The sequence below is a fragment of the Schistocerca nitens genome, chromosome 5 (assembly GCF_023898315.1).
Source record: "Schistocerca nitens isolate TAMUIC-IGC-003100 chromosome 5, iqSchNite1.1, whole genome shotgun sequence".
Classification (NCBI taxonomy): domain Eukaryota; kingdom Metazoa; phylum Arthropoda; class Insecta; order Orthoptera; family Acrididae; genus Schistocerca; species Schistocerca nitens.
Genome location: NC_064618.1, coordinates 291,353,903 through 291,376,060, shown reverse-complemented (window position 1 = coordinate 291,376,060; position 22,158 = coordinate 291,353,903). Strand labels below are relative to the sequence as shown.

The 22,158-nt window shown below is 43.4% G+C and overlaps 1 protein-coding gene across 1 annotated transcript in view; it reads right to left on the bottom strand.

Moving 5' to 3' along the window:
- LOC126259811 (protein farnesyltransferase subunit beta) overlaps positions 1 to 22,158 on the bottom strand; it is a 104,681-nt gene that overhangs the window by 64,341 nt on the left and 18,182 nt on the right. The gene's annotated exons all lie outside the window — the stretch shown is intronic.

Below are 22,158 nucleotides of genomic sequence, written 5' to 3'. Positions count from 1 at the left end.
GTGACAGAAAGTCTAATGCAGAGGCCATTCTTTGAGTTTTGTGGTGGTCGGTAAGAATTTTGGGCACCCATCGTGCACAGAACTTACGGTAACCCAATCTTGCTGTCACTATCTCGTACAAGAGTGTCTTAGAAATCTGTGGAAAACCAGTAGACAACTCTGACATTGAGAAACGTCGATTTTCACGAACTTTTGCATCAACTGTCTGAACGAGTTCGTCAGTCACCAATGATGGTCTACCACTCCTCTCTTCATCATGGACGTTTTCTCGTCCACTTTTAAATAAACGTACCCATTCACGGACAACTCCTTCACTCATAACTCTTGGTCCGTACACGGCACAAAGCTCACGATGAATAGCTGCTGCAGAATATCCTTTGGCTGTAAAAAACCTTATGACAGCACGCACTTCACATTTGGCGGAGTTTTCTATTGCAGCACACATTTCAAACTGCCACAAAAACTAAACTAGCGCAGGTACGACGTTCACTCGACCACGGCTTGATGCCGACTGACCTGTTGAGTGTGTGAACGCACAGATGGCGTCGCTACTCCCCCCACAACCCGCACTGTGACCAATCGGAGGTTACTTTCTGAACCGCCCTCGTACATAAGCAATGTGCCAACAGCATCTGGAATGTTACTGAAGGCTGCTGAAATGAGAGTGTATACATCACAATGAAAATAGCAAATAAATCACAGGTAAAGCTATCATCAACCCTAAGGTTGGTTTGAACACCACACATTGCCTTCCTCCGACTTTTGAACTGACCCAGCTATTTATAGAAGGACCAATAGTGTAATGTTGACACTCAGCCACAGTACAACTCTGCATTTTTCGCATCAGCAAACATTGCCATGGGTGATAGATGTGCAAAGTTATGATTACATAACTATTAGGACTCAACTCACCTGGACTGAGCCCAAAACCTTTGGATTCATAGTCTGGTACTTTACCTCTCAAACACCAACATGAAAATAAAACCGCGTGGTACTATCAACTTAATCGATAACTACGCCATTAGAATAACATTCAATGTTATTGTGCAGAACAGAAAGCTCAAAAATACATAACACAATATAACCAAGGAATACAAGGTGATTATAATTAAATTTTCACTATCTGATAGGGCTGCTCAACCCCCCCCCCCCTCCCACTCCGCCCCCCCCCCAAAAAAAAGAAGGTGGAAACACATGTAAGGACATGTGGTAGAGAAATAATGAATAAGCCAATCGAAAGAAACACATTTTGTTTCCGCATGAGACAGTAACATTGTTTACCTTCCAGGTTACAAATGTTGCTCAATGTGACAACCATCTGCATTGATGACATCTTACCGACCACCACAAAACTCAAAGAATGGCCTCTGCATTAGACTTTCTGTCACGTTATGAGGACGAAGGAGAACCATTGTTAAACAGAATCGTGACCGGTGACGAAACCTGGATTAAGTACGTGAACCCTGAGACAAAAGAACAATCAAAGATGTGGGCACATTTACATATAGTCTTTCACAACTGCTTGCAGCACTTTTCGAATTGTGGACCAGTGAATGTTCAGCTATCATGAGACACTTCGTGCACTGCTTGAAGAGTGCACATTGCATTCTCAACCATGGCAACAGTAACTTCTTCAGCAATTTTTTATGGAACTGGCTGTCAACCTCTCCCCAGGAGCAATCCCCAAACCGCTAGTTCATCTGTTGAACTTCCGAATCATTTTCTTCATGCTCGGTGCTCAAGGAGGACCTCTCTGTATTCCTTTAATGCTTTGACACTCATCAAGTGTATTGCTAGAGAAAGACAATGTGTCACTTTCATAAGAAGATACTGGTTGTTGTTCTGATACAATAGCTTTACAAGTAAAGCCCTGCTCACCTTGCCCAGACCCATGATGACTGTCTACAACTGTAATGTACACTTATACTTGTGTTTCAACCATACATTACTGTAAGAGTACCTGTGCCTAATGGATGTCATGATACTAACACAACTAACAATGCAACTCTGCAGCATACAGTCTGAACATCATTCCTACAAAGTTGGGTATCCATATGGTATGTAGTTTCCCACCAACACTGACTCAAGTGGCAAAAGTTTAATTATAATTATAACCACCTTGTACATTACTTGAGGTAGACAAACTATATCTACAAACGAATTATATTGGATCTCAGCTTTGCTCTAGTAAATTTAAATTACCAACACAAATTTCATGGTAAATACTCTTTACTGACATATGTCTTGAATGCATTTTGTCGAGTAATGACAGTTAACCCGTATCGAAACTAATGAGGCATCATCAGAACCAGCATCTTCTTATGGAAGTAACATGTTAAGTCATTATCTAGCACACATTGTGGCCACTTAAAATCAACTGCTGTGCCTACTGATGAGTAGGCATGATCATGACTACTTCATATGTTATTTACATAACAACATTCTGTTTCTGATGGTGACTCATTAAGAGGCTAAATCCATTAAATCTATTAAATGGGATGACATTTGCAATTTCGAGTGAATTTATCAAACATGTTGCATGCTCCAGTTTGAGAGTTTTATGATAAATCCTTTTTAAAAAAGCAATACCTCAAGTCAGATAGGTGAAGTGAAAGCCAAATCAATTAGCCATGGCCTTCACTTAACAATGATCGCCATATATCTTAGGATGAATCAAGAGAACAACAGAATCAAATACATGTTTTATGCAATTGGATATTTTACTTCAGGTCTGGACCATAAACAATAACAGCCACCTTCCAGTCTGTACAATTACTAAAGACTGAAATAAAATTAAGCAAAAGACCTTGCCAGGCTAAGAAATAATTCAAAATAATGCAAACACTTAGAAAGTACTGTGCTCCCTGCCGCTGTTGGATAAGCAGCTGCCAGCAGAAAGTCGTATACTCCTAGCTCACTCATTTCTTACATAGTTTCATTCTTAATTTCTTCGCGTGTTTTTGGTACTTGCATTGTTTAAATTCATAAATTTCAGGCGCATTCTAGTATTTGAGAGTTGTAGCATCGCGTTTTAGTACCTGAATAGTGTAAAATCGCGTAGTCTCCTCCTGCCGCCAAGCAGTGTGTCAGCAGTGCACAAGTAGCAGCATTACTGCATTTACTAGGCAATCTTGTATTTTAATAACCGTTTAAATTTTGTGTCGATTTGTTTGTGCTCTCTGTAGATTAGTTCAGACGTTCTTTGCACAACAGTTTTTAGCATGGATAGGGACTGCAACTGCTGTGTTCGGATGCAGGCTGAGTTGGCATCCCTTTGCTCCCAGCTTCAGGCAGTGTTGGCTTCGGTCACACAGCTTGAGGCTGTTGCCAATGGGCATCACTGTGGGGGTCCGGATGGGGGTTTGTCGGGGACGGCCAGCTCGTCCCATGCATCCCCCGATCGGACTAAGACTGTGGCTGCCCGGGATACTGCCCACATTGAGGCTGATCCCTCACCTGTGGTAGAGTGGGAGGTCATCTCAAGGTGTGGCAGGGGGCAAAAGACATTCCGGAGGGCTGAACGGAAGGCCTCTCCAGTTTGTCTGACGAACCGGTTTCAGGCTCTGTCTCAGGCTGATACTGATCTTCGGCCGGAGATGGCTGCTTGTCCTGTTCCAGAGGTTGCCCCTCAGTCTGCAAGATCCGGGCAGTCTCAGAGGGTGGGCTTACTGGTAGTTGGGAGCTCCAACGTCAGGCGCGTAATGGGTCCCCTTATGGATATGGCAGCAAGAGAGGGGAAGAAAACCAATGTGCACTCCGTGTGCATACCGGGGGGAGTCATTCCAGATGTGGAAAGGGTCCTTCCGGATGCCATGAATGGTACTGGGTGCACCCATCTGCAGGTGGTCGCTCATGTCGGCACCAATGATGTGTGTCGCTATGGATCGGAGGAAATCCTCTCTGGCTTCCGGCGGCTATCTGATTTGGTGAAGACTGCCAGTCTCGCTAGCGGGATGAAAGCAGAGCTCACCATCTGCAGCATCGTTGACAGGACTGACTGCGGACCTTTGGTACAGAGCCGAGTGGAGGGTCTGAATCAGAGGCTGAGACGGTTCTGCGACCGTGTGGACTGCAGATTCCTCGACTTGCGCCATAGGGTGGTCGGGTTTCGGGTTCCGCTGGATAGGTCAGGAGTCCACTACACGCAGCAAGCGGCTACACGGGTAGCAGGGGTTGTGTGGCGTGGACTGTGTGGTTTTTTAGGTTAGATGGCCTCGGGCAAATACAGAAAGGGCAACAGCCTCAAAGGGTGCGGGGCAAAGTCAGGACATGCGGGGACCAAGCAGCAATCGGTATTGTAATTGTAAACTGTCAAAGTTGCGTTGGTAAAGTACCGGAACTTCAAGCGCTGATAGAAAGCACCGAAGCTGAAATCGTTATAGGTACAGAGGGCTGGCTGAAGCCAGAGATAAATTCAGCCGAAATTTTTACAAAGGCACAGACGGTGTTTAGAAAGGATAGATTGCATGCAACCGGTGGTGGCGTGTTTGTCGCTGTTAGTAGTAGTTTATCCTGTAGTGAAGTAGAAGTGGATAGTTCCTGTGAAATATTATGGGTGGAGGTTACACTCAACAACCGAGCTAGGTTAATAATTGGCTACTTTTACCGACCTCCCGACTCAGCAGCATTAGTTGCAGAACAACTGAGAGAAAATTTGGAATACATTGCACATAAATTTTCTCAGCATATTATAGTCTTAGGTGGAGATTTCAATTTACCAGATATAGACTGGGACACTCAGATGTTTAGGACGGGTGGTAGGGACAGAGCATCGAGTGACATTATACTGAGTGCACTATCCGAAAATTACCTCGAGCAATTAAACAGAGAACCGACTCGTGGAGATAACATCTTGGACCTACTGATAACAGACAGACCCGAATTTTTCGACTCTGTAAGTGCAGAACAGGGAATCAGTGATCATAAGGCCGTTGTAGCATCCCTGAATATGGAAGTTAATAGGAATATAAAAAAAGGGAGGAAGGTTTATCTGTTTAGCAAGAGTAATAGAAGGCAGATTTCAGACTACCTAACAGATCAAAATGAAAATTTCTGTTCCGACACTGACAATCTTGAGTGTTTATGGAAAAAGTTTAAGGCAATTGTAAAATGCATTTTAGACAGGTACGTGCCAAGTAAAACTGTGAGGGATGGGAAAAACCCACCGTGGTTCAACAACAAAGTTAGGAAGCTACTGCGAAAGCAAAGAGAGCTTCACTCCAAGTGTAAACGCAGCCAAAACCTCTCAGACAAACAGAACCTAAACGATGTCAAAGTTAGCGCAAGGAGGGCTATGTGTGAAGCGTTCAGTGAATTCGAAAGTAAAATTCTATGTACCGACTTAACAGAAAATCCTAGGAAGTTCTGGTCTTAAGTTAAATCAGTAAGTGGCTCAAAACAGCATATCCAGACACTCCGGGATGATGATGGCATTGAAACAGAGGATGACACGCGTAAAGCTGAAATACTAAACACGTTTTTCCAAAGCTGTTTCACAGAGGAAGACCGCACTGCAGTTCCTTCTCTAAATCCTCGCACAAACGAAAAAATGGCTGACATCGAAATAAGTGTCCAAGGAATAGAAAAGCAACTGGAATCACTCAACAGAGGAAAGTCCACTGGACCTGACGGGATACCAATTCGTTTCTACACAGAGTACGCAAAAGAACTTGCCCCCCTTCTGACAGCCGTGTACCGCAAGTCTCTAGAGGAACGGAAGGTTCCAAATGATTGGAAAACAGCACAGGTAGTCCCAGTCTTCAAGAAGGGTCGTCAAGCAGATGCGCAAAACTATAGACCTATATCTCTGACGTCGATCTGTTGTAGAATTTTAGAACATGTTTTTTGCTCGAGTATCATGTCATTTTTGGAAACCCAGAGTTCAACATGGATTCCGGATACAGCGACCGTCTGAGACCCAACTCGCTTTATTTGTTCATGAGACCCAGAAAATATTAGATACAGGCTCCCAGGTAGATGCTATTTTCCTTGACTTCCGGAAGGCGTTCGATACAGTTCCGCACTGTCGCCTGATAAACAAAGTAAGAGTCTACGGAATATCAGACCAGCTGTGTGGCTGGATTGAAGAGTTTTTAGCAAACAGAACACAGCATGTTGTTCTCAATGGAGAGACGTCTACAGATGTTAAAGTAACCTCTGGCGTGCCACAGGGGAGTGTTATGGGACCATTGCTTTTCACAGTATATATAAATGAACTAGTAGATAGTGTTGGAAGTTCCATGCGGCTTTTCGCGGATGATGCTGTAGTATACAGAGAAGTTGCAGCATTAGAAAATTGTAGCGAAATGCAGGACGATCTGCAGCGGATAGGCACTTGGTGCAGGGAGTGGCGACTGACCCTTAACATAGACAAATGTAATGTATTGCAAATACATAGGAAGAAGGATCCTTTATTGTATGATTATATGATAGCGGAACAAACACTGGTAGCAGTTACTTCTGTAAAATATCTGGGAGTATGCGCGCGGAACGATTTGAAGTGGAATGACCATATAAAATTAATTGTTGGTAAGGCGGGTACCAGGTTGAGATTCATTGGGAGAGTCCTTAGAAAATGTAGTCCATCAACAAAGGAGGTGGCTTACAAAACACTAGTTCGACCTATACTTGAGTATTGCTTATCAGTGTGGGATCTGTACCAGATCGGGTTGACGGAGGAGATAGAGAAGATCCAAAGAAGAGCGGCGCGTTTCGTCACAGGGTTATTTGGTAACCGTGATAGCGTTACGGAGATGTTTAGCAAACTCAAGTGGCAGACTCTGCAAGAGAGGCGCTCTGCATCGCAGTGTAGCTTGCTCGCCAGGTTTCGAGAGGGTGCGTTTCTGGATGAGGTATCGAATATATTGCTTCCCCCTACTCATACCTCCCGAGGAGATCACCAATGTAAAATTAGAGAGATTCAAGCGCGCACGGAGGCTTTCCGGCAGTCGTTCTTCCCGCGAACCATACGCGACTGGAACAGAAAAGGGAGGTAATGACAGTGGCATGTAAAGTGCCCTCCGCCACACACCGGTGGATGGCTTGCGGAGTGTAGATGTAGATGTAGATGTAGATTCTTCAGTTTCTCCCAGCATATTTCTTGATCGAAGAGACCACAGGCGTATTGCTGGTTTATAGTGTCCACATGTGCAATACTTCAGAGAACAGACATATCCTCTCCTCCCCCCACCCCCTCTACACAAGCCGTTCTGTATGCAGCCCATCGTCAAGGGCACTTGTCAGAGGCCTCGGAGGTGATTGTGTCAGTGTCTGGCACACCCGACGGGCTGGCCTGTTTGTGGTAGGGATGACGAAAACTGAATGGTTAAAACAGACACAAATATTTTAGTTCTGAATAACCGGTATTTGTTTGGTATCAGTTCTAACAGGTTTTTTTCACTTTTTACTAAAACAGATGCATAAAAAAATAGCATATCAATTTGCCCTGGCAGCAGCGATAAAACTCTTTATTTTTAAATAAAACTTTTTTTAAAAAGCGAGTAATGCATATTTGTAAAATTTCCTTTGCTTTGAAATCCTGATTACAGGAATTGGAAAAAGCAATCTGCACTATTACAATAACACCACCTATAGTTAGAAACTAGCAACAGACATGACACGAATCTGTACAGAATTGCAGAGAGAATAACATACCTGTTGCTCTGTGGCATGGCCTATTAGATGGTAGGTGTGTAGCTCCAGTGTCAAGACTTTCCCCACCTGGTTTATGCAGCAGTTTCTCGTTGTTGTCTTTGGACTAAGGTAGCCTAGTGTCCCCACTTTTATAGTCGTGTCCAGCCAAATACATACAAGTCCAGCCTGTCCAACTTTTGTTAGGCTTTTTAGCGATGAAGCAGTGAACGCACACCCGAGGCACGTTTCACGCTAATGACATGAGGATGAGGAAAAGTATAAAGGAGGAATTAGGAGATATACCATAAGGATATACAGATATACCAATTATTGAAATTGGTAGAATATTACTTTGCAATTCAAGGGTGAAATGCCAAGGTTAAAAGGGTGTTCCCTTTCATGAACGCCCAATGGAAAAGACCACTATAAATTGCAAATCACAGAGAAGATGATGATGTGAAATTTAAAATGATCCTGTCAATAATTCCACATAATGATTTCCAAGAAAAATAATGTTCTTGATAAAAGGGGTTCAGATGAGAAATATTAATGCGTTATTATTTCTTTATAAGTCTGATTGAAAAGACCAAAGATACTGAATATCTTTCATTTCCACCCCAGAAGAATGCATCATCTTTTATTTTGTTTAATAAAGAACTTGTCACCCGATTATGATGCTGTTGACTGTTTTTCTTTTTTTAATTTAAACACATTTAAGGTAGCTCTCACAGAATACTGACTGAATTGATTATTTAGTAATATATGACTGAAAATATCCACTTGACCATTTCTATTTAAAGTAAACAAACCAGGTATTAGGGCAAGATTTCCGGTTAAATATAACGCCGAGCCCAGCTTCTGTATTTCTGAACATGGCAACTCTACCTCAAACGTCAGTTGTATTGTAGAATGGTAGCATTCCTAGTTTGAAAGTATTTTACAAAGTTTGGTAGCAGTGAATTACAGTGCTCCATTTGCTTTAAAACATTAAAAGCAGGAGGTGGCACAAGAAAATAGTGACATCCTATAAGGAGGGAACATTCACTATGTTTCCTTCATGAGAAAGTAAACTGCATTAATATACCTGTAATTTTAGTGAGGTGCTATAAACTTGGGGTAATAACTGAACCTATAATTTTGCAGTTGCTTCAGGGTGAGGAACTGATGAACAGAAGTCATCAACTTGTGACTTTCCACTGTCATTTTCACCATACTCATCTCGTTCTCCTTTGGAATCTTTGCTGGAGACAATGAGACTGATTTCTGCCGTAGTCTCAACTCCACATTGATCAAGATTTCCTACTTATTCTCCTTCATTAGATGTTTTCAATCTTTGCCCAAAATCTACATTTATTACTGGAATTAAAAAAAAAAAAAGAAAAAAAAGAAAATTTGTTATTTAAGAAGTTTTAACACATTAAATTTGAGATGAAAAGAGCTTGTTGTTTTATCAATAACTGTCATTCCTAGTTTATGGTGGTGTGGGTATAGTTACTCCATCCACCTTGGCTGGCAGAATGTTGCATTTGCTGAGTGTTATCTTTATTAGATCCAGTGCTAATTCCCAATCCTTGCTGAGATTATAACCACAGCCCCTCATGATAAGATTGCCCCTGGTGCTTATTTCGATGGCATCATGCTGTCCCAGTATTTCTAAGCCTGTGGTAAAATCCTGACAATTTTGTATTACATAACACAAGTCTCAAACAGAGTTCTGTGACTGCCCATTTGTTGAGATATATTCATCAGGTGTACTGCTGATGTTCTCAGCATCTATCTTCAATGGTTGCACTGTTTGTCCAACATATGTCTTGCCAAATGAGCATGGGATCTGATATACCCCATCCTTCAGCAAACCAGTTATCTCTGACACTCACATATAAAGCCCGTGTTTTAATGGACAGATGAAAGACAGTTCTTACTTTGTGCGTTTTTAGTATGCATCCAATTTTGCCTGATAGTGCACCAGTATACAGTAAGGAGGTAGTGACAGCCTATTTCTCTGTATTAGGCTGTATCCACAGACTGCACTGTAGTGGAGAGGTGCAAAGTGCACCTAATCTGTTATTACAAGTAACTTACCTTTTTTTTTTGGGGGGGGGGGGGGGGGGGGAGGGCATTGTTGTTAGGTGTTCTTCCCAGAGAAGACTGTCAGCATCTGAGACTGTGCACACCCTGTGTACTAGAGTTTTTGTATTCTATTCCTCTGTGCAGGATGGTGGCAGCTGTCTGCCTGCATGTACAGGTCAGTGTGCATCTGCTTCTGATGCACACCATGACCCAGCTCTTCATTTGACCATAACATCTAGGTATGGTGGTCTTCCTTCTCCCTCAGTCTCCAAAGAGAATTTGATGTTGAAATGAATGGAGTTCATATGTGCGAGGAAGTCATGGAGTTTGCCCTTCCTTGGAGTCATATTACAAATGTGTCGTCCACATAACAGAAAAAGCAAGTGAATTTCTATTTGGATTACTTCAATGCTTCTTCCTCAAAGTATACAAATTCACAACTACAGATGAGAGTAGACTATACACTGCAGCTCCCTTTGTTCATAGTGTTCTCTGTTAAACAGAAAAGATGTGGGGTCAGAACATGCCTGAAAAGGTCGGTGGTCCTCACGGCAAAATTCTGACCAAAGAGTTCAAGTGACTTGTACAGGCACCTTATGTGAAAAACAAAATGGCATCAAAGCTCACCCGGATATCTGAGCCCCTCAGCCTGAATTTACTGAAGTGTTCATAAAATTCACAGAATTGCGGATGTGATGCAGCCATTTTTCCCACGAGGTCTTAATATGTCTTTCAGGTATTTTGAATTTTGCCAGCAAATATGTAAGAGCCCTGATGTTGCTGACAATGGGGCATAATCAGACCCCACCTATGTGGGCCTTCGGGAGTCCGTAAAGTTTTGATGGTATGGGTCCTTGTGGTAACAATTTCTTGATGACCCCCTTCGGCATATCTGAGTCCTTCAGAAATGTCATGGTCTTGTTCTCCATCATCTTGGTGGTGTTGGCATTGACCTTCCTATAGAACTTGACATCTGGTAGGTTCTGCATGTTCTCAATGCAGTCACTGTTAGAGAGAACCATATCAGCATTGTCTTTTTCAGCACGTAATGCAATAATCTCAGGGCACTCTCCCAGGTCCCCAAGGCCACCCTCTCCCTACTGATAATGTTTCACTTGGTAGGCTTAGTTCTCATCAGAGCACAAGCTTCGTGAGTACTTCTTCAGCTGCTTCAAACCAATAGTCACACAACGAGCTTTACAAATGTGCTGACAATGTCTGTGACAGGTGTGAACTTAGGGGGTGGGAACAAAGTTAAGTCTCCTCTACAGAACCGAAATTCCATTACAACTCAGCCGCAAGTCAGTCAGACTGATGACAGTCTTACAGATGGCTTCCAATGATAGTTTGTCAACAAGATTTCGATGTTTGATGTCCCACAGCCTTCCCATGTGCAGAATCGGCTGCCAACGAAGTAACATGGGAGTGACAAACTCCATGACTTCTTCATACATCTTGAAATCCATTCATACCAACATCAAAACACTAAGGAGACTAAGGAAGGTGGAAGACTTCCATTCCTTGATGTCATGGTCAGTGGAAGAGCTGAGGGCACCCTGAACCAGTGTGTATCGGAAGGAAACACACACATTGACTAGTACTTGCTTGCAAACAGCTACCACCACCCTGCACAGAGGAATGGGGAACTAAAAGCTCTAGTGCAGAGGGCATGTAGCATCTCAGATGCAGAGAGTCTTCACCAGGAACTAACACCTCAGAACTGTGTTCCCAAAAAACAGTTACTCCAAATGACATATCAGGTGCATTCTGCACCCTTTCATTACAGTATAATCTATGGAGACAGTGTAAGTAATGGAGAAAGAGACAGCCACTGCCTTCTTGCCGTGTAGCAGGACACTACTGGACAAAAATGAGTGCATACTGAAAAAGCACCAAGTATGAACTGTCTTCCACATGCCCAATAAAACATGGGCACAACTGGGGAGTATCAAAGATGACCTCAGTTTACTGAAGGCCAGCGCATATCAGATACTGTTCCAATATGGCAAGACATATATTTGACAAACAGTGCACACCATTGAAGATCAATGTTGAGAACACCATTAGCACATCCAACTAATGCATCCCAACGAGTCAGCAGTCGCAAAGCACTGTTTGTCCAAGACTCATGTGACTGAACACAAACCTACCAGGATTTTAGCACAACATTCAAAAGACTGGGTCGAAGTCATCACGGAGGCCATCGAAATATGCAACTGTGACAGTCTCAACAACAGGATCTGTGGCTACAATCTAGTGAGGCTCGGCAACCAGTACTGGGTATAATTAAACACACACTCAGCAAACACAATGTTTTAGCAGCCACGGCAGATGGATTAACTACATCCACACTGCCACACATCATCGGCCACAGATACATACACAATCATCTCCACAGCTGCTGTCATGCACTCTCAAGTGAGAATCATGTACAGAACGGCTTACTGGAGAGGTGATATACAACATCAGCTCAAAAAATTCCAGAACATTCATAATTTCATGCCAATGGTGTGGGAGCGAAATGCAGTTGGTATTCCTGCACACATCTGTGTTTAATGTGTAAGTGCTGCAAATTTCACTGTTGTATGTCTTTTACTTATTGTCCAGTGCTGTACTGAGTAGAATGTTGTGTCACACAGATTGCAAATTTCGAGATGGCAGAATTATAGGAGCAAGGCGCCTGCACAAAATTTTGCGTGAAACTCAAGAAAACCTTTACAGAAACACGCCAAATGATGCAGGAGGCCTACAGTGATGAGTGCGTAAGTCGTACTTGGTGTTCATATGGTTTGAAAATGGCCAGACAGAAGTTTAAATTGACCTAATTCAGGACACCCTTCAACGTCTACAAACAACACTCATACCGGGAATGTCAATGAAATTTGTGCCACAGGGACAAACTGAAGAATCAATGGTATTATCAAGATGTGTTGTGATGCTGTAGTACTTCGAGAATTTTCGCATAAATGCTAGAACCACTTGGCCTTCCTCCATCTTGAACCTACACGATATATTAAACAGAAGCGTGAGAGAGACGAATCTGACCTACTGCGCATTGCATGTTGGCGTGTGCAGGTCTGAAATCAGTCACGAGCGAAAAGTGGACGCGGCGGCCGAACGGCAGCCAACAAATACCTGCTATATGATCCATAGTATTTCAGTGTATGTGTAGAGAAGAGCCTGTGCTAATCTTTGCTGGTTTCGTGACTGTGATGACTCGTAAGGACAAATGAAGAAATGAGATTAGACTTTTAAGTAATTCATGTGTTGGAATTGCTAGAAGCAAGACATGTTCATAAATTATGTGGTTGTTAAACCAACACTATTGCAAATGTATTTAATCAAGTCTAATGCGAGATGAATCAGTTGACTTGCAAACTTTCGAATATTTATCTGAGAAATGATGAATTTGTTCTTTGTGGAAGTTGAAATATACCAAAACTAAACTAAAAGTATTCTGCGAGTACCCCCTTATTTCATGAGTAGAGAGAGAGAGAGAGAGAGAGAGATAAATTCCCTTAACTAATTTTATTCTTCGGAGAAGAAGTTTTTGGAGATTGACGTGGCCAACTACCCAGAGAAGAAGATCAGCTGTGCATACCAAGTAAGTCAACTGACGTGAGAGAGGTGTGAAGTTGGCAAACCAGCTCCACATTGCTTCTATAATGCCTGCAAGAAAATGTGGGAAGGAAACGGCCTGAAATGTGGAAAGGCAATTCACGGCTCTTGCATTACGATAAGAAACCCACGTGTGTGACTATTGCACAAAAAAAGAAATTAGTGTGCTGCCTCATACTCCGTACTCTCCAGACCAGGCTCCCACGGACCTCCCCCCCCCCCCCCCCCCCCCCCCCCGAAACTGAAAACCCCATTAAAAGGATGAAGATTTGAAATGATAGAAGAGAGAAAAGAAAATCGGAACTCGTCACTTCGTGTGATCCAGCATGAGGTGTACCCAGACTGCTTCCAGAAGTGGAAACAGCATTGGGAGCAGTATATCAATTGTGCAGGAGAGTATTTCGAAGATGACCATGCACAATAACTAAAAGGTAAATGGAGAAAAATTTTGTGGCCAAAGTTTGTGGCCAAAGTTCCAGAAATTTCTGAACAAACCTCATAACTCACCCGTGTGCCCCCAGGAGGTCAATTCATAAGGGTACCTGACAATGGCAAAGTGTGAGATTGCCAAAATATTGCACACATTGGACACTACGAACTGAGAAGTACGCTCCTGAACTGTTCAAGCACTGAAACATTCTTTTACAGTCAGCAGGAGACTAATGGACAAAATACACAATCCTGAGATTTGTTACAGATCTCAGACAGAAAATTCTGTCTGTAAAATTAAAAAGTTTTAACAGAGCACGGAATGACAAATATTAGGGTGAAGGAGGGGTTAAATTACTAAAAAACACTCCAGAAAATGTGGTCTGGGTCTACTTGCATACCTACATGCAGGCGAAACTCTAGCTTTCAGTTGATTATAGATTTGAAGAAGCACAATGAAAAGTTCTTGATCAAGTTCAGAGATAGCAAAAATGTAAACAAAATTAAATTTTTGTTTTGTTTGTAAATGTTATGGATTAAAATTGTTTATGTAACAAACTCAATCTGGTAAATAGTCTGCCTTATATTTTTTGAAGGAGTTCTTTGTATTTTGATCAAACAGATACACAGGAATATCATATAATCACAATATTCGTTGTTTTGGGCTATGTATTAGTCAAGATAATATATGCAAAGTTGGCTAATGTTCATAGGCAGCCTGCTCCTTCATTAATGTTAGTTCATAAATGGTTGACTGTATTAAAAATTACCCCTACTTCTATTGAACTATGAAGGATGTACCAATAGAGGCAAATGAAAACAAAAACAACATATACAAAATGGTGTGGTTTTGGTGCAGGTGTGGGGAAAAGTAGGTTTTTGGGGGGTGAGAGGCAAATGTAGGCAAAGAAGACAGCTGTAGAGGTGCAGGATAAGAAGGCTGAGGAAAAATGTGGACTGGAAGAGTTTGGGAGGGTATGGACAGGGAGCAAGGTCTGTGGCAGGATGTAGGTGGTAAGTGAGGCAAATGTGGAGGGGCTGTCAGTTGACAGGAGATGGACACACGTAAGATAAGAAGAGGAAGGAGGAAAAAGTGGCACTGGCCATTGGGAGAAATAACTTACAACTATGGGTATTGTTGCAAAGTTCTTGGATAAATGGAAGAAGATTTAGAAGGAAAATGACCTTCCTTGGGAGCCATTCCAGCATTTGTCTGGAGTAATTACCGAGAACCATAGAAATCATAAGATTGGATGACCAGTAGGAATAATTGAATCTCAGTCCATTTATATAATCGAGGGAAACAGAAGTACACTGGAGTTTTGTTGTGCAGGGCCTAGGGTGAGAACAAACACACTGGAAAGACTGCAATAGGCATAGCAGCATGTTCATGGTACAGCAGTTACCTGCAGGTGCCATCAGTATGTGCAGTGATGCAGTGCAAAACAGTTTTATATTATAAGTTACCTGCTGCAAATTGTGTTTAAATCAAAGAACACTGTACACTGCAAATTGTGTTTAAATCAAAGAACACTATACATTAGGGACTAAATAAATGAGGTAGTACAACTGTTAAGACAGTGACCTCATATTCTGGAGGATGGAGTTTTCTCTGCTCAGCCATCTTGATTTAAGTTTTCTGTGGTTTTCCTAAATCATTTCAGGCTAATGCCAGGATCGTTCCTTCAGCAAGGCCACAACAAACCACCTGTCCTATTCTCATAAAAACGTATTTATATATTCTCAGAAAATGGAAACTCAGGTTGGAATGTCAACAATATAAGTAAAATCGAAGACTGCTACTCACCATAAAGATGACATGCTGAGTTGCAAACAGGCCGGAATGCAACCATCATGCTGAGCGACTGCAGCAATCTGGATGGGATGGGGAAAGGAGAGGGATATCAGGATAAAGGTGGTGGTGCAGGAGGCGGGGAAGAACACTATCTGGTGGAGCATACAGGGACTAGATGGAGCATGACAAGATTGACACCAGGTGCCAACATCGGAGGCCGTGGGGTGGGGAGGTGGGCAAGGAGAACAGGAGCAGGAAAGGACAGGAGCAGGAAAGCGGAAAACACAGGTGGACGCATTTACAGAGAGCAGCACACAACGAGTGTGAGGGGACATGAGCAGGAGGAGATGATAGGACAGAGGGAGCAGAAACTGTTGCATGGAGGGTGTGGTGACAATACGTTACTATAGGTTAAGGTCGAGGTAATTTTGGGAGCGGAGAATATTTTGTAGAATAATTACCATCTGCGCAGTTCAGAAAAGCTGGGGGGGGGGGGGGGGGGGGGGGAATCCAGATGGCTCAAGTAATGAAGCAGCCATTGAAATCAAGCACGTCATGTTCAGCTGCATGTTGTGTCACTTTGCTCTTGGCCAAAGTAGACAACCGAGGCCCGAGACAGTGGTCAGGTGTATGTGAGTTTTGCTTGTGTGAATGTGTGTCCTTTGTGTTGTCTACTTCAGCAGAATCCCTTCTGACCACAAGATCACTTGATTACCAGTCTTTTTGTTGGGCCTGTCTACGACTCAATATATCAACTAATGGTGAGTAGTTACCTATCCTTTTCATAATATTGTTGTTGTGCCATCTAGGTTTTTCCATTGTTCAATAATCCACCCCCAGTACCTGAGTGGTCAGCGCAACAATGTTAATCCTAGGGGCCCGGGTTCGATTCCCGGCTGGGTCGGAAATTTTATCCGCTCAGGGACTGGGTGTTGTGTTATCACCATCACCATCACCATCATCGACGCACAAGTCGCCGAAGTGGCGTCAAATCGAAAGGCTTGCACCCGGCGAACGGTCTACCTGACAAGATGCCCTAGTCACACGACATTTACATTTTTAAAATTGTTCAATTTCTTCTAGAATATTTAATAATCTACCATTTTCTGCTAATCACATTAACAGAAACATCACCATTCCCCATAAAACAGAAACAGGCAAGTTATTAAATAATTTACAAGAAAATGAAATATACACCCATATGATAAAATAACTAGATGATACACGTAATAAACAGAGTTCCTGAATAAGATGTACGAGGGTTGGTACTTAAATAGTGGCAACTATTTATTCACAACCAATACAATAGAGTTACATGTTTGCACCTGTTACTGTCCTTCAATGCAGTCACCAATGTTGTGTAGAACTCATTGCCAGTGATGTGGAAAGTGTAATATAACGTTAGCAGAGACTGTACTGTTGATGGTGCAAATGGAGCGGTCTAAATTTATGATGATTCTCGTGTACGACTGTGATGGTGTTATCACAACGCATTACGTTCCTTCACGGCACACCATCAATGCACAGTATTAATGTTCATTTTTGGAGCATCACCTGCAACCAGCTTTGCGAAAGAAGCAGCAACACTTTCTGCGCAACCTACCCATAATTGTGCATGAAATGCACGGGCACATACAGCGCAAGCTGTGGCACCTCTGTTCAGTCGATGTGACTGGGAAGTACTGTACCATCCACCATATTCCCTGGACTTAAGTCCATGTGACTGATTTGATTCCGAAGATGGAGGAACCACTTTGTGGCATTTGCTTCAGAACTGTTTCAGAGATTCGACAGACAGTAGACTGCTCCATTCGCACCATCAACAGAATAGGCTCTGCAAACAGTAAACCATGCTTTCCACGTCGCTGGCAACCGGTTCTACACAACGCTGGTGACTACTCTGAAGGACAGTAACAGGTGCAAACATGTACTTCTTTTGTTTGGTTGTGAATAATAGTTGCTACTATTTACGTTCCAACCCTCGTATATACAAAACTTCAATAGTGTTTTAATCACATAATTTTGTTTTAGAGTCATGTTCTGCATGTAAAATTGTCTAATTTAACATTATTGTAGGATTATTCTGCATTTTATACCTTTTGTATATTCTACCTACATATGCCTATTGTCAAAAGATTTTAATTTACATATATTATAGAATGTCACAGACGTATATAAATATGATCTTAAAAATAACAAAAGACAAGTAATGTAATCCCTTTTACCCGTCAGTTCCATGTTTACACCACATGGTAGTAATGTCAAACGTGAACAAGAATTGTCACTCTCTCACATTCGACAGCAGTAACATACATGAAAACAGTATATTATGTGAAGAACAGTTTTTATATCCTATTGTATTAACTGACATGCCTGTCACTATTACTTAGGTACATAATGTAAGTAGATTTATATTTCTGCTACAATATATACAGTTGCATTCTTGTAGAAATCAATGTACAAACAGTTGTCTGTCCCTCTGTGGAACTGATGATGGGTTACAAACCTAAGAACTGATTTTGGCAAATAAAAATTCCTACTGCAACTCACATTGTATAGAACATGTCTTTTAATAAAATGTTATCATTACTCTAAATCTCTATTCTTCATGTCTACATATTTATTTCTCAATGTAGTCACCCTGATGACAAACACATTTCTGCCAAGAAGAAACCAATTTGTTGATACTATCAGTGTAGAATGTTTGACTTTGTTGACAGAGCCACAGCCTCATCTCTCTTTGCACTGCTTCATCACTATCAAAGTCCAAAAGTTTTGGTTGGTTTAAAAGAAGAGGAAAGAACCAAACTACTAGGTCACGAGTCCGTAGTTCTGAATAAAACAATGCCACAATGGTGAGAATAAAACAAGCGAGACTGACAACACAAAATAGAGAGAAAGAAAATACCAAAAGAATGACGGAAGGGCAATAAACACTTACATGGACAAAAGGGGAGAAGAAAACCACACAAACGCAAGAAACAGGTAGAAGAGATTAAAACGACAAAACAGATTACCGTGGCTGGCTGACCATGAGAATAAAATGGAGAAGCCAGTCACTATGTGACACATTAAAACCTCCACCCTAAAAGCACTAGGGTGGAGAACACAGAGGAGGAAAAAGACATGCACTAAAACTTAGATTAAATGATAAGACCCACCCTAGCGAATAACACGTAAAACTAAATCAGCCAAAGAGGCGGTGTCAGAAAACATTAGTGGCAACGAGTCCAGTAACCACAGATTTCTTCGCAGGGCAGTCAATGTGGGACAGTACACCAGAATCTGGGCCACTGTTAACCGGGCACCGCATTGACACTGAGGCAGGTGTTCACGGCGCAGGAGGTAGCCGTGGGTCACCCAAGCGTGGCCAATGTGGAGCCAACAGAACCACAGAGTCCTTGCGAGAGGCCTGCATGCAGGACTGCCACACATTCATAGTCTCCTTAATGGCAAGCAGTTTGTTGTGCGTACTGAGACTATGCCATTCCGTCTCCCAAAGCCAAAAAACCTCTCGGTGTAAAAATGAACACAGGTCAGTTATTGGAATGCTGATCTCTATAAGCAGTTTCCATGTAGCCTGTTTGGCCAGCTTGTCAGCAAGTTCATTGCCTGGGATTCCCATGTGTCCTGGGGTCCACACAAACACCACTGAATGACTGGACCGTTCCAGGGCATAGATAGCGTCCTGGATGCTCACTACCAATGGAAGACGAGGGTAGCACTGGTCACTAGCTTGTAGGCTGCTCAAGGAGTCAGTACTCAGAAGAAACAACTCCCCAGTGCATGAATGGATGTGCCCAAGAGTACAAGATATAGCATCAGCTCTGCAGTGAAAACACTGCAGCCATCAGGCAAGGAATGATATTCAATATGTCCTCCAAGGACACACGTGAAGCCGACGTGACCATCATCCATCGAGCCATCAGTGTAAACCACTTCATGGCATCAGAACATGTCAAGAATCAAGAGGAAGTCACAGTGGAGAGCCGCAGGGTGCACTGAGTCCTTTGGGCCATGTGAAAGGTCCAGGGAAAGCTGCGGCCTATGTGTATACCGCAGAGGTGTATGCGAATGGACCTTGAGTATAGGCGGTAAAGGCAAGGACTCCAGTTCAGATAGAAGGTAGGCGGTAAAGGCAAGGACTCCAGTTCAGATAGAAGGGATCAGATGCAAACTGCAATTGTAACCCCTGAACTGGGCCACCGATGTGGGAGATGAACCACCGTGGGTAGGAAAAGGAGACAGTAATTCAGGTCTGCGGGAGAACTATGAACGTGTGCAACCTAACTGGCAAGCAGTTGTGCACGCCTGACCTGCAATGGAGGGACTCCAGCCTCTGGCAGGACACTAGTCACCGTACTCATCCTAAAAGCTCCTGTCCCTAGTTGAACGCCACACTGGTGCACTGGGTTGAGTTAACGCAACGCTGAGGGCACTGCTGAACCATAAACCAGACTCCAATAGTCAAGGTGGGATTGAACAAGGGCTCTGTAGAGCTGCAGCAGCGTAGAGCGATCTGCACCCAAGTTGGTGTTGCTCAGGCAGGAGAGGGCATGCATTGAAAACCAGTCCTAAAAATTGATATGTCTCCACTAAAGTGAGGGGATCGTCATTAAGGTAACGTTCTGGTTCAGGATGAGCGATACGACGCCAACAGAACTGTGGAACACACGACTTTGCGTCCAAAAACTGGAAGCCATGGGCTAGAGCCCATGACTGCTCCCTGTAGGCGTTGCTCAGCAACACCTGTATTGGTGGACCAGTACAAGATGCAGAAGTCGTCTGCATACCGAGAGGGTGAGACAGATGGCCCAACAGCTGCTGCTAGACCGTTAATGGCCACTAAAAATATATAGACATTCAATACAGAGCCCTGCGGGACACCATTCTCCTGGATATGGGGGGGAACTATGGGAGGCACCAAATTGGACATGGAAAGTAAGAAGCAACAGGAAATTCTGGATAAAAATTGGGAGCAGGCCTCCGAAACTACACTCGTATAATGTGGCAAAGATATGATTTCGCCAGGTGGTGTCATACGCTTTTCTTAAATAAAAAAAAAAAGACGGCAACAAGGTGTTGGCATCTGGAAAAGGCTGTTCGAATGACAGACTCAAGAGACACAAGATTATCAGTGGTAGAGTGACCCAGGCGGAAACTGCCATGGCACGGAGCCAGTAGGCCGCGTGACTCCAACCCAACCCAACCCAACCGCCAACACACCATACGTTCCAGCAGCTTACAAAGAATGAGTGAGGGTGATGGGCTGAAAGCTATGCACATCACGTGGGTTTTTGCCAAGTTTGAGCACTGGTATGATGGTGCTCTCCCGCCAGTGCGATGGAAAGACACCATCGCACCTGATCCGGTTGAAGATCACGAGGAGATGTCGCTTGTAGTCAGCCGATCTGACTGTGGATCTGATCTGGCCCAGGAGCTGTGTCGGGGCAATGTGTAAGGGCACTGAGGAGCTCCCACTCTGTAAATGGGGCATTTTAGGGTTCACTGTGGCGTGTAGTGAACGAGAGGACTTTCACTTCCATCCACCGTTCGAGAGTGTGAAAGGCTGGGGGGTAATTCTGTGACACAGAGGCACAAGCATAGTACTCAACAACTGCATTTGCATCGGTAGATAACATGCCATTTATGTTAACACTGGAAATGCCTGTTGGGGGCTGGTACCCAAAAACTCCTTTGATCTTTGCCCAGACTTGGGAAGGTGAGGTATGCCACCCAATGGTCGAGACGTATCTCTCCCAACACTCCTGTTTCAGTCGTTTGATAAGCTGGTGAACGCAGGCACGGAGCCGTTTAAATCCCGAGGTGCTCCAGGGAAGGGTACCAGTTATGCCACTGTAGAACTTGCTGACACTCCTTAACTGCCTCAGCGACTTCCAGCGACCACCAAGGGACACACTTTCGCCGGGGTCCCCCCTAAAGCACGAGGGATTGCGTTATCTGTCGCAGCTACAATTGCAATTACCTGCTCAACCACCACATCAGTGTTACCATGTGGGGGAGATTCAATGGTGACAGCAGAGGTCAAGGCTTCCCAGTCTGCCTTGTTTAAAGCCCATCTGGGCAGGGGTCTGAAGGCCTGACGCTGGTGCAGTGACAGGAAGATGGGGAAGTGGTCACTACCACACAGGTCCTCATGTGCTCTCCAGTGGATAGATGGGAGAAGACAAGGACTGCAAACTGAGAGATCAATGGCGAATATGTGCCATGTGCCACACTGAAATGTGTGGCAGCCCCAGTATTTAAGAGGCAGAGGTCGAGGTCGAGTTGTGACAGTAACTTTTCGACATCTCTGCCTCGGACAGTAAGCACAGTGCCACACCACAAGGGGTTATAAGCATTAAAATCTCCCAAAAGTAGGAAAGGTTTAGGGAGTAGATCAATCAGAGCAGCAACGCGTTCTGGGTTACTGCACCATCTGGAAGAAGATATACATTGCAGACAGTTATTTCCTCCATCATCCTTATTCTGACAGTCACACCTTCAAGAGGGGTTTGAAGGGGCACAGGTTCACAGCACACTGGGTTCAGGACATAGACACCAACTTCACCTGACACTATTATAGTTACTACGGTTCTTTGAGTATCCTCTAT